This window comes from Mesoplodon bidens (genome assembly GCF_964165515.1).
Source record: "Mesoplodon bidens genome assembly, chromosome: 12".
NCBI classification, from domain to species: Eukaryota; Metazoa; Chordata; class Mammalia; order Artiodactyla; family Ziphiidae; genus Mesoplodon; species Mesoplodon bidens.
In genome coordinates this window covers 8,639,658-8,653,271 of record NC_138168.1, presented here as the reverse complement: position 1 = coordinate 8,653,271, position 13,614 = coordinate 8,639,658, and the positions used below count along the sequence as shown (strand labels likewise).

General features: G+C 38.3%; 1 pseudogene across 1 annotated transcript in view; it reads right to left on the bottom strand.

The window, feature by feature from the left end:
- The window catches only part of LOC308626256 (NEDD4-binding protein 2-like 1), a 54,047-nt pseudogene extending 52,450 nt beyond the window's left edge, over positions 1 to 1,597 (bottom strand). The window contains exon 1 of the transcript in view: positions 1,468 to 1,597. The product of the transcript in view is annotated as an NEDD4-binding protein 2-like 1 (transcript). The remainder of the gene's footprint in view (positions 1 to 1,467) is intronic.
- Positions 1,598 to 13,614: the final 12,017 nt, after the last annotated feature.

Here is a 13,614-nt window from a genome sequence, read left to right as displayed (position 1 = left end):
TTGAGGTATGTTCCCTTATTACCCACTTTTTTGAGATTTTTATTATAAATGGATGTTGAATTCTGCCAAAAGCTTTTTCTGCGTCTATTGAGATGATCATGTGATTTTTATCCTTCCTTTTGTTAATGTGGTGTACTGAATTGATTGATTTGTGGATATTGAATTATCCTTGGATCTCTGAGATAAATCCCACTTGATCATGGTGTATGAGCTTTTTCATGTGTTGCTAAGCTTGGTTTGCTAATATTTTGTTGAGGATATTTGCATTTATATTAATCAGTGATATTGGCCTATTTTTTTTGGGGGGTGTCTTTATCTGGTTTCATTATCAGGGTGATGTTGGCCTTATGGAATGAGTTTGGAGGTGATTCTTCCTCTTCAATTTTCTGGAAAAGTTTGATAAGGATAAGTGTTAACTCTTCTTTAAATGTTTGGTAGAATTTACCTGTGAAGCCCTCTGTTCCTGGACCTTTTTTTTTTTTAGGAGTTTTTTGATTACTGATTCAATGTCACTACTGGTAATCATTCTATTCATATTCTTTATTTCTTCTTAATTCAGTCTTGGGAGATTGTATGTTTCCAGGAATTCATCCATTTTTCTAGTTGTTCCAATTTGTAGGCATAGAATTGTTTGTAGTAGTATCTTTGATCCTTTGCATTTCTGTGGTGTCAATTGTAACTTCTCTCTCATTTCTGACTTTATTTGGGTCCTCTCTTTTTTTTATTATTAGTTGGTCTAAAGCTTTATTAAATTTGTTCATCTTTTCAAAGAACCACCTCTTAGTTTCATTGATCCTTTCTCCTGTTTATTTAGTCTCCTTATTTCTACTCTGATCAATATAATTTCCTTCCTTCTACTAACTTTGGGGTTTTTTTGTTCTTCCTTTTCTTGTTTTTTTAGGTGTAAGGTTAAGTCACTTATTTAAGATTTTTCTTATTTCCTGAGGTAGGCTTGTTTCGCTATAATATTTCTCTTTGAACTGCTTTTGCTAAATCCCATACATTTTGGAATGTTGTGTTTCCATTTTTATTTAACTCAAGGTATTTCTTTATTTTCTCTTTGACTTTTCAATGACCCCACTGGTTGCTTAGTAGCAGATTGTTTTGATTCTACATGTTTGTTTTTTCCACTTTTTTTTGTAGTTGATATCTGGTCTTATGCACTTGCAGTCAGAAAGGATGCTTGCTATGATTTCAGTCTTCTTAAATTTACTGAGATATGTTTTGTGGCCTATCATGTGATCTATCCCAGAGAATGCCCTATGTGCATTTGAAAAGAATGTGTATTCTGCTGCTTTGGAATGGAATGTTATATATATATATATATATATCCCTTTATCATTATGTGATGTCCTTCTTTGTCTCTTGTTACAAACTTTGTTTTAAAGTCTATTCTGCCCTTTTTGTTGTGCTGCCCACACTCATGGGCCACTCTCCAGTGGTGTCTGATCCCCACGTACTCCTCACCTCCACACTGCCACTGACATGATGCTGTCCTGCAGCCTGGCCTGCACCTGCTTCTGCTCAGCACCATCGCCTTGGACATCATCGTGATGGCCAGCCACAGCTGGCTTAAGTCGGGTGACAATATCCACATGTTCTTACTGTGATGGTGATATTTTCACAAGGGTGGCTACAGCATGTCTTACAAGGATGGCTGCCAGATCGTCATGATGTACATGTGGGGAAGGGGAGCTGCCACCAAGCCTTTCTGCAGCTTTATCATCCTGGTGATCTGTTTCATCCTCTCCTTCTTTGCCTTCTGTGGATCCCAAATGCTTGTCCTTCTGAGACTGAATTGTGGCCTCCTGGTCCTGGCTGTTGTATTCCATATCATCTCCCTTGTAATTTACCATGTGAAGTACACCTAGATTTTCAACCTCACACCAACCCTCTTGTCACTACATCTATAACTGGGCCTAAGTCTTCAGATGGGCAGCCACAATTATCCTGATGGCTGTGCTTTCTTCTGTTTCCTTCCCAACAATGAAGGTGGGCTCCAGGGAAATGCCAAGCCCAGGTATTTGTACACATCCACCTAAGTTGGTAAATGAGCAGAAGAAAATCACTGCTACTGAGATGGACTACAAAGAAACTGTTTTCCTCAGAATAATTTCAACTTATTTTTATGGCAATGTTCATAGAGTTAAACTAGGCGAAGTGCTAAAATAATTTGGGAGAAAATGTTTCTTAAATGGTGTTATAGTTTTATATTCATATTTTACATGTGTCTTGTAGAGTTAAACAAGACTTACTCTTTTAACTATCTATAATATGCCAATATTTTCTTATAACTATCTATACCATTTATACTGCATTTGTAAAAGAATGTGAATATTAAACATACCACTTTATAAGGTAGAAATAAGAAGGCTTCAGCAATTTGAGTAACCTAATCAAGTTTTTGTTTTTCCCGGATGGAATGGACTAGGTCTATTAAGCACTAAGGAAAAGAGGGAGATATTAGTAAAAATTGTTACTGAACCAATATTCTAAAAGAAGTACAATAAATAAATATTTTTCAAGCCTCCAGCTATTTAAAGAAGCAAAAATATTTCTTAAATGTGTATTATTTGTGAGAATTTCTAATTAATAACCTTAACAAGTGACTTCTTTCTAAGCTTCATGTTAACTTGATATGGCATTGAGGAAAGTATTTTTTCATGGCCATAGCCTGTTGCAGTGGCAAGGCCTCCTTAAGTAGTAAAATTTTAAGATAAAATTTTCTCATTTAAAGTAGTTTATAGGGTGGGAGTGTGGGAAAATGCTATACTAATAAATCTGTACTGTTTTGTGTGTGTGTGTGTGTGTGTGTGTGTATGTGTGTATTTAGTACCAGAATAGATGAGATTGAAAGATGGACTGGTCATGACTGATGGATAGGATTAGGCTGTTCAGTAAAGCATCAGTGGTTGGTTCCTATAACAAAAGTAACATTGAAAAAGGCTAAAGAGAAGAAATGGCTTGAATTTTTTATCTTAGTTTTGACTGGGCTCTAATCATATAGACACAGCTTCTAAAAGATTGCAACTATAAGCAAAAACTTGATCTAGTTAAAAACCTGGTTTTCCTTGACAAAGAGATTTTTAAAATCTGATGCAAAACATACAACAGGAGAATTCAGGGATGTGAGATTTATCTGAATGGCAAATATATGATACACCATATGGATTTTTTTTGGATAATGGATAATGAACACAATTCATTTTATATATCAAATTATTATTTTATAAATTATAAGAGTGAGCAATTGTAGTTTTCAATATGAACTTTTCCCAATAAAACAAGTGTTCTAATCTTGAAAATAAATAAATAAAGTCTATTTTATCTGATATAAGTATCACTACCCCAGATTTCTCTTCATTTCTATTTGCATGGAATACCTTTTCACCCTCTCACTTTCAGTCTGTGTGTGTCTTTAGATCTGCAGTGAGCCTCTTGTAGGCAGTATATATATCCGTCTTGATTTTTTATCCACTCAGCCACTCCATGTCTTTTGATTGGAGCAATAGTTCATTTACATTTAAGGTAATTATTGACAGGTATGTACTTATTGCCATTTTGTTCATTGTTTTCTGCTTGATTTTGTAGTTATTCTTTGTTCCTTTCTTCTTCTTCTGCTCCCTCCCCTGCTCGCTCCCCTTATGATTTGATGACTATAGTTAGTCTTATGTTTGGATTCCTTTCTTTTTGTTGTGTTGTTGTTATGTAGTTTTGTTATATAGCTTTGGTTAGGGGTTACCATGAGGTTCATATATAATAACCTGTGTATATGTGTGATTATTTTAAGTTAATGGTCCCTTAAGTTCAAAAACATTCTACCTACCCTTCATACTTACTGTCCCCATGTTCAATGTTTTCCACATCATATTTTACATTTTTTGTTTGGTGTATCCCTTTACTTATTGTGGATATAGATGATTTTACTATTTTTGTCTTATAACCTCCCTATTAACTTTATGAGTTGTTGATCTACTACATTTACTGTATGTTTGCCTTTACCTATGAGATCTTGTTTTTGTAATTTTTGTATTTCGAGTTGTGGTCTTTTCTTTTCTGCTTAGAGAAATTCTTTGAACATTTCTTATAATGCCAGCTTAGTGGTGCTGAACTCTTGTATATTTTGCTGTGTGTAAAATTATTTTTCTGTATTTCCAATCTGAATGACAGCCTTGCTGGATAGAATATTCTTGTTTTTAGGGTGTTTTTTCTTTTACCACTTTGAATATTTTGTGCCACACCATTCTGGCATGCAGAATTTCTCCTTAAGAGTTGGTTGATTGTCTTATGGGAATTCCCTTGTACTTAACTAGATGCTTTTCTCTCAATCCTTTGAGAATTCTCCTTTTATCTTTAAGATTCTCCCTTTATCTTTAATTTTTGCCATTTTAATTATAATGTATCTTGGTGTGGACTCTTTGGGTTCATCTTGCTTGGGACTCTCTGTTCTTCTCAGACCTGGATGTCTGTTTCTTTTCTCAGATTATGGATGTTTTCAACTATTATTTCTTCCAATAAGTTCTCCACCTCTTTCTCTCTCTCTTCTACTGGGACCTCTAGAATATGAATGTTAGTACACTTGATATTGTCCCAAAAGTCTCTAAAATTATCTTCATTTTTTAAAAAGTCTTTTTTCTTTTCTGCTTGGGTGGTTTCCACTACTCTGTCTTCTAGTTTACTGATCCATTCCTCTGCATCATCTAATTTACTGTTGATGCCTTCTAGTGTATTTTTTATTTCAGTTAATGTATTCCTCAGCTCTGTATGGTTCTTCTTTATAGTTTCTAAATCTTTGTTAAACTTTTCACTGTGTTCATCAATTCTTCCCTGAGTTCATTGTGCATCTTTATGATCATTACCTTGAACTCTTTATTGGGTAGATTGCTTATCTCCACTTTGCTTAGTTCTTCTGAAGTTTTGTCTTGTTCTTTTGTTTGGAACATATTCTTCTCCCACCTCATTTTGTGTAATTCTCTGTGTTTATTTCTATGTATTTGGTAGATAGGTTACATTTCCTAATCTTGGAGAAGTGACCTTATGTAGGAGATGTCCTATGGGCCCAGCAGCTCACTTCCCTCTGGCCACTAGAGTTATATGCTCTAGGGGTACCCTCTATGTGGGCTGTATGCACCTTTCTATAGTGGCAGAGCCAACTACTATGCATATGCTGGTAGGTGGGGCTGGCCCTTGGCTAGTTGGCTGCCAGGCCCCGCCTCATTCAGTGGCTGCTGACCCACTAGTAGGTGGGCCTGTGTCCTGACATGGCTGGTAAAGGGCCTGGGGGTAGAGGGCAAGGGCTGGGGCTGCTGTCAGCCCACTGGTAGGCAGGATTGTGTCCTGAGGCAGCTTCCTGAGGGACTGGTGGGTCCTGGAGCTGGTGCGAGCCTGCCGGAGGATGGGTCCAGGTTCTGGCATGACTGGCTGCTTGGCCCAGGGTTCCCAGGACTGTTGCTGGGTTGCTGGTAGGAAGGTAACCTCCTGGTACTAACCAGCTAGAGAAAGGACACTGAAATGGAGTGTCCTTGTGGTAGAATGAGCACCCTAAAAATTGCTGCTGTCAGCATCTATGTCTCCAGGGGGTAACCCAGTGGCTTCCTTCCTCTCCAAGATCAACAGATGTATCTGACCCAGGCTTCTTTCAAATTGCTGCCTCTACACTGGAACTCAGAACATGTGGGATTTTGTGTTTGCCCTTTAAAAGTGGAGTCTCTGTGTCCTACAGATTTCTGGATCTCCCATATGCAAGCCCTGCTGGCTTTCAAAGCCAGACATTCTGGGGTTTTGTCTTCCTGGTACAGGACTCCTGGGCTGGGGACCCTGATGTGGGGCTCATACCCCTCACTCTTTGGGGAGAATCTCTGTGATTGTGATTATCCTCTTGTTTGTGGAAGTGTGAATCTTGGTTATACCTTGTCTTTGCCCCTCCTACCTGTCTTATTTCAGTTCCTTCTTTTGATCTAAAATAGGTCATAGATATCAATTCTTAAAGGTAGGGGAGGGAACTCCTTCGTGAATGAAAATAATCTGGCCAGTCCATCCGCCCTGCTGTGTTAGACTGCAGCAGTTGCTGTAGCAAATATCTGTGTTTTATGAATATCACCAAGTAACACAAGGAGTCAAAGATGAAAACAGACTTGATTAAATGCAGACTAAGTGACCTTTAAAATTATTTCATTGCTTCTGGACAGTGGTTTGGGTTATTGTGGACAAATAGCTACTCAGTAGATACTTGTGGTACTTGGGGCTGCATCTACATGAGGCCAGGAAAGCCCCCTCCATGTGTCTGCCAGAGTCTTTCCTCTTAGAAATACACACCAGCCAGCCACCTTTAATATGGAGAAACCCACGGTGAGCATTAAGAAGCACAGCAAGACAGCTTATATGTGCTCAGTTCTATTTTTCTAGCTGAATGCAGTGATATATTTACCATCCCAAATTATTTTTTCTTCCGGCAAACTTGAATGCTCATGGTATCTAAAATAATCAAAAATCTTACAGAAATATACAGTACAAAATGCAACCATACTGTTAAGTAAAACTATACAGAAGGTAAGTTTTGTTTTCAATAATCTCTTAAATTTCACTCTTCCTCTGGGGCCCTCACATGACTGCTTGTGACATGCTGCTACTCTTTTTTGTCTACCTAGAAGTATTTGAGTTATAGCTCAAAACTAGTCCTTTCTTATCCCCTAATATTCAATTTTAATGCTCTGGGCTCCAACAATCTACAGCACTCAGAAACTCATTTACATTAAGGTGTAAAGGACAGATGGCTAATGGAATGTAATAAAACTTCAAGAAGTATTTATATTTTAAAACAAAGGAAATGAATCCTTAATTAATAAACATCAGGCAGGAAACAGGGTAAGTTTTCTAGAATCTCTTAAATCCCAGCATATAATTGATTTGCGATAGCATCAATAAAACGGGTTCCAAATCATAAGTCTGTACAGTTCTCACTTTCAACAATAAAAGGGATCACAATGATGAATGTTCCAAAACATTCACGGTTTCCAGCAGAACTACAGATGTTGGCAACTTCCTTCCTTGGATGTCTGAGTAACCCGAGATCTTACATGTAACTTATATGTGCTGTTGTATGTCTAGTGTCTATTAGATTGATTGCATCAGGCTTAAAGAGTCTTCCATTTGAAGAACTTGTGATAAAATATTTTTTCCTCCTCAAGAAAAAGAAAAACAATAAAAGGGATTTTACCAACACGGAAGCATAGCATATAATATCAGACCCTCGCTCCTAAAGACAGGAAAGGAAGCTGAGAGAAGAGAATACTAAGTTCTACTGAGCAATCACATTGCTCCAAGAACTGTCTCAGATGTCTGCACTTATGATATAATGCAATCTTAAAATCTTTTCAAGGGGGACATATTAGCCCTATTTTAGGTATAGGAAAACTGGCATTTATAGAGATTAAATAGCATGTTCCAAACTGCATACTAATAAGGAGCAAAAACAGAAGTTTAAATAGTTTTTCTGACTCAAAAGTCCATGGTCTCTGGATAGACACCTGGCTTATTCTGTGTGAACAGAGGAAATCCAGTCAACAACTATCATGTTTTAAGCACTCTCTGGACTGAGCACTGCCACATGGCAGCTTGTTTAATCCTCATCACAAATCTGTGGATAAGACACTCTTTGGCCCACATTAACACATGAAGAAATGAATGCTCAGTGTGGTAAAGGTCGCAGAACTGGCAAGTGGTAAATCTGGAAATTGAGCCAAGGTCAGCCTGGGTCTAGATTCTAATTCCAAATTTACCAAAGTTTCTATGCTGTGTATTTTTTGTTTCAACCAAAAATGGGTGATGATACTCAAAGACATAGGGCAAAAAGTATTTGGGGCAGAATTTTCTCCAATGTATATATCTTTTTTATCCAAAACAGAGGAGATTCCACAGCCCATACTCACCATTGTAATGTTTGCTCCTTGATGGAAGCAAATTTTTTCTTTTATGTCTAGTCTAAGTGTTTTGGTTTTATGTCAGTTTTGTGAATACTGATAAGTTTTTGTCTCCAGGATTTACTGCTTTTGTTGTTAGGGGTAGTGTTTTAGAATTCTGGGGAGAGATACAGAGGGGAGAGGAAAATAACGAAAGGGACAGCTCTTGGCAAAGAGGGGCTGTGATAATAATACACACAATTTAAAAACAGAGAAAAAATAGCATTAATTTAAAAGTTTTATCTATATAATGAGAAAACAACCCTAACACCTGAAAACATCCTGTTACTTGCCTGAATTTACTTTTCACTCAGAAATTTGACTCCATGTAAAAATAGGCATATGTCTCAAGTACCCAAGTTTTTGACATATGTATATAGCTCAGTAACTTTCCATAAAAGGGAAGTACCTCCTGCCATGCATTACTCATCACAGCCAAAGCATTTATATTTAATACTGCCAAATCCAGCAGTTTAAAGGTACCTTTTTATCCATACCAACTCCCTTGGAGGAGGTCAGGGACCATGATGTGTTCCCTGGCTGGTCAAGGTTGTAGTCAGACAGGGAGGGACAAGAGTTTGGGAGAAGACCAAGAAGGAAACCTGTGTTCCCTAGACACAACACTGAACTTACAAATAAACCCTTAAAGTTCTATTCTACGTTACTGTTTCAGATTAGCATTTAGAAAATGCTCTTCTCAAAGACTAACTGAAACAGACCTGATAATACATCTCCTTTCCAAGTATAATGATACAAATTATTCAACTGGGGCTGCTGCCATAATTCTCTAAATCACAGAACTGGATGAAATTGTTGTAATACCTTGTTCATAATAATGATTGTGATGATGATAACATAAAAAAATAGTACCCAATTCACGATAGTGTTATAAGGTCTAATGGGGGAGGGCGGTTATGTAAAGTATGTGGCACAGAGTAAGTCCTCAATAATGCTACCTCCTCCCCAATCTCTTTTAATCTCTTTTATTTTTTGCAGTACGCTGGCCTCTCACTGCTGTGGCCTCTCCCTTTCCGGAGCACAGGCTCCGGACGCGCAGGCTCAGCGGCCATGGCTCACGGGCCCAGCCGCTCCACGGTATGTGGGATCTTCGCGGACCGGGGCACGAACCCGTGTCCCCTGCATCGGCAGGCGGACTTTCAACCACTGCGCCACCAGGGAAGCCCCCCAATCTCTTTTAAAGTGAAGCAGTTAAATTCCCAGCAACATGTCTGGAATCCAACTCTAAGCATCAGGATTACACATGGAAGAGATGCAAGACTTTGAACTATGTTTTGTAATGTAGAATGAAAACCTAGTTGGATACTGACACTATTCTTTTCATTTTAAACACTCAAGCAAGCAATAAATAAATAAATAAATAATAAACAAAAGACAGGATCCTTTGTGGAGTATCCTTTGATTCTTGTTCCCAACCTAGGCTTAGGAAACTCAACAGTGTCTCCAGTTGAATGGGTGGGTACCAAGAAATTGAGAAACATTTCTCACAAATCGTTTAAATTACTGTCACTGAAAAAAAAATCACAAGATATTTTGGGAATAAAATATGGGGAAGGGTTTTCCCTGGATTCAAAAGGCTGCTAGATCACTGCTCTAGGATATTAAGTCTCTAAACTATCATAAGAATAAAATATAATAGATGGAAAGCACAGAGCTTTCACCTTTGATTATATAGTTACTTGTGTTTACAGAAGATGAACCCTATATAATATGTGTGTACGTGCCTGTGTGTGTTAACAGACGGAATCCAACTGGGCTTACTAAGTGAAATAGATTACAAGGAAGTCATGCCATTTGCCATACGCTCACAATTGTTACTTCTTTCTTTTATTTGTTGTTTATCATTTGTTTTGTATTTTTAATTAATTCTTTTTTTTTTTAACAGAAGACAAAGCCCTTATTTGGAAGTGATGTAAAAACAAAGGGCTGAATCTGAGAGTCATGCTTTGCTGATCAAGATCCAGAAGTAAGCTGTTTGTTTTAGGGTAGACAGGATTTGAAGCATCTGGGGGAAAGCATGTAAGGGGAAGCATTCAACATCTTCTGAAGCTGAGACATGAACACCATGTAAACAAGTCAGGAAAACAATGTATTGTACATTAAAAAGCACATTTTTGGGCTTCCCTGGTGGTGCAGTGGTTGAGAGTCTGCCTGCCGATGCAGGGGACATGGGTTCGTGCCCCGGTCTGGGAAGATTCCACATGCCACGGAGCGGCTGGGCCCGTGAGCCCTGGCTGCTGAGCCTGCGCGTCCGGAGCCTGTGCTCTGCAACGGGAGAGGCCACAACAGTGAGAGGCCCGCGTACCGCAAAAAAAAAAAAAAAAAAAAAAAAGCACATTTTCTCATCTGCAAGTTTTATGTTGCTTTTGTTTTGGAGATTATATATATATATATATATATATATATATATATATATATATCCTTAGGAAATGACAGATACTCTATAACTAAGCTGTTATACTCAGAGTGTGGTCCATGGATGAGCATCATTGGTGTTTCCTGAGAGCCTGTCAGAAATGCATAATCTCAGGCCCCACCATAGACCTACTGAATCAGAATCTGCATTTTAATCCAGGTGACTCATGCTCATTAAATTTCAAGAAGCACAACTGTGAAAAATCAATTCCACTTGACCTTCTATATCATTCAGGGACCCCTTTCACACCCAAGGATGCTGCATGTGCCAAGCATTGTTCTAAGAGTTTTATATAATTATTCTCAGGGTATCTCACCCTGGTCACACATTAGAATTACCCAGAGAGAATTTTTTAAACAGATTATCAGGCCCTACTCCAGATAACATAATTTAATTAGTCTGAGACAGGGTCTGAGCAAAGGTCTTTTTAAAGTTCTCCTGATAAATCAAATATGCGGTCAAGGGTGAAACCAATTGCATTATCCCATTTAATTTTTACCTGCAAACATAAAGGTGCATATGATTACGTTTGCAGAGGAGCTTGCTCATGGTTGCAAAACATGCATTTAAACTCGTCTTTCTGATTTCGAACACTCACTCTTGCATTTTAAATCTACCAAAGTGTTGGGGATCTTCATGCCATCCGATTCCAAGCGCCCCATGTACGATTATCCCAACATGCTATACTCTGTTGGAAAGTCTCTGAGAGAAAGGGGACAAGAGAGTGGACTCTGGGACCTTAAGGTTGGGCAAGACTAGGATGGAAAGATGAAGAACCATACAACTGCTTCTCCACAAAAGCAGACCGGCCTGGTGCTGAACCCATTGAGAGTATTCAACAAGCCAAGAATGTGCTGGTGAATCACAGGGGGAAGGTGTGGATCTACACACACTATCCCAAATTCGATTAGCACATGAGTTTACAAGACACAACCAGGTGTGTTTACAAAAGTACCCTGGCAAACACATGAAAGAATGCTGAACATCATTAATCATTAGAGAAATGCAAATCAAAACTACAATGAGATATCATCTCACACCCATCAGAATGGCCATCATCAAAAAATCTACAAACAGTAAATGCTGGAGAGGGTGTGGAGAAAAGGGAACCCTCTTGCACTATTGGTGGGAATGTAAACTGATATAGCCACTATGGAGAACAGTATGGAGGTTCCTCAAAAAACTAAAAATAGAACTACCATATGACCCAGCAATCCCACTACTGGGCATATACCCTGAGCAAACCATAATTTGAAAAGAGACATGTACCACAATGTTCATTGCAGCTCTATTTACAATAGCCAGGACATGGAAGCAACCTAAGTGTCCATCAACAGATGAATGGATAAAGAAGATGTGGCACATATATACAGTGGAATACTACTCAGCCATAAAAAGAAACAAAATTGAGTTATTTGTAGTGAGGTGGGTGGACCTAGAGTCTGTCATACAAAGTGAAGTAAGTCAGAAAGAGAAAAACAAATACCATATGCTAACACATATATATGGAATCTAAAAAAAATGGTCATGAAGAATCTTTTTTTATAAAGGAATAAAGACGCAGACCTACTAGAGAATGGACTTGAGGACACATGGAGGGGGAAGGGTAAGCTGGGACAAAGTGAGAGAGTGGCATGGACATATATACACTACCAAACGTAAGGTAGATAGCTAGTGGGAAGCAGCCGCATAGCACAGGGAGATCAGCTCAGTGCTTTGTGACCACCTAGAGAGGTGGGATAGGGAGGGTGGGAGGGAGGGAGACGCAAGAGGGAAGAGATATGGGGATATATGTATAGCTGATTCACTTTGTTATAAAGCAGAAACTAACACCGCATTGTAAAGCAATTATACTCCAATAAGACATTAAAAAAAAAAAGTATCCTGGGCACAGCCTCTGGACCAAGTAACCTACCCTTTGTGGGCTGCTCTATCACTGCAGTCCCATCACCACACTTGTGAGCAAAAGACAGCCTGAAATTTCAACTGATTATACCAACATGGGATGACCAGTCAGAGGCTAATGTGTGGAATGTTCCTACAGTCAGGGAGGATGTGAGTCATGACTTCATGCATCATTTAAACAAGCCATGTGTAGATTCTTTTAAGCATTTGCCATAAATGTCTCCTTATATCACCATCTGTTCACTTTAGGTACAAGAAATATTATAAGATCATTCTTGTTATATAGATTTCCAGTTTGCAGTTTTGAAAAGCGTTTCCCCTATCTTTTGAAAAATGTGCAAATAAGTCAGAAGAAATGGGCATTTTCTTTTACAAACTATACTTGCAGCGGTGTTAAGACAATCTCTCTGTCATCTGGCCCAACTCCAGGGACTGGGTCTCTCTCAGGGAGCACTGGAAATCCTAGTATAATCCTAAGATGTGGATGTTGACTTTGAAACTCTAATTTAACTGACACATGTGTGAAATGGCACATAGAAAACTCCCCATTGGGGACAGTAAAAATGCTAGGGAGTAACAGTTAAGGAGAATGGCAATGATATTAACCTCACTTATTTTCTCATTATATATGATTCTTTTCTAACACAGAAATTTATTTTTGTGATACATAAGATTGTACTCACATTTATAAACACCTGTTTTTAAAGTAAATGCCAAAATTACACAGATTGGAAAGTCTGCCTTCTGGGAAAAACTGACATATAACACACATTACTTCTGTGGGGGAAAAAAAAAAAAGCAACCCCCTCTTTAAATGGTAGATGGCAGTGTTCTACCTTTGAACTATGGATATATTAACTTCAAGCCAATGAAATTCTGAAAAGAAAACACAGTGATGAGAAAAATCATAATGATGAAAGGGTTTAATAATTTGTTCTCTCTATTTTGCATATAAATTCTGTGTATTCTAATGTCTGACTTCACCCAATGTCACATTAATCAAAGGTCACAATGTTTTAAAGCACTAAGATTTTAGCATTACTTCAGGATAAGAGAAGAATAAGAAAATAACTAAGTTTGCAAATATAAAGAAAAACTTTAGTTTTACTTTAGGGATCCTCTGCCTGAATTTGCAGTTCTGAAAAAGCTGCTCTTTTAAATAAATGATAAACCCCTTATCTCTTGGCTCAGGGAGCTTCATGTTCACTGAGTCTAGAGAAGTTGATACCATTTGCAGGGTCCAGGAAGAGGGAGTCAGATTGTGAGCGGTGAGCACCTGCGTCCTCTGCGCAATTCAGAGGCGCTCTGCCCCCTGGT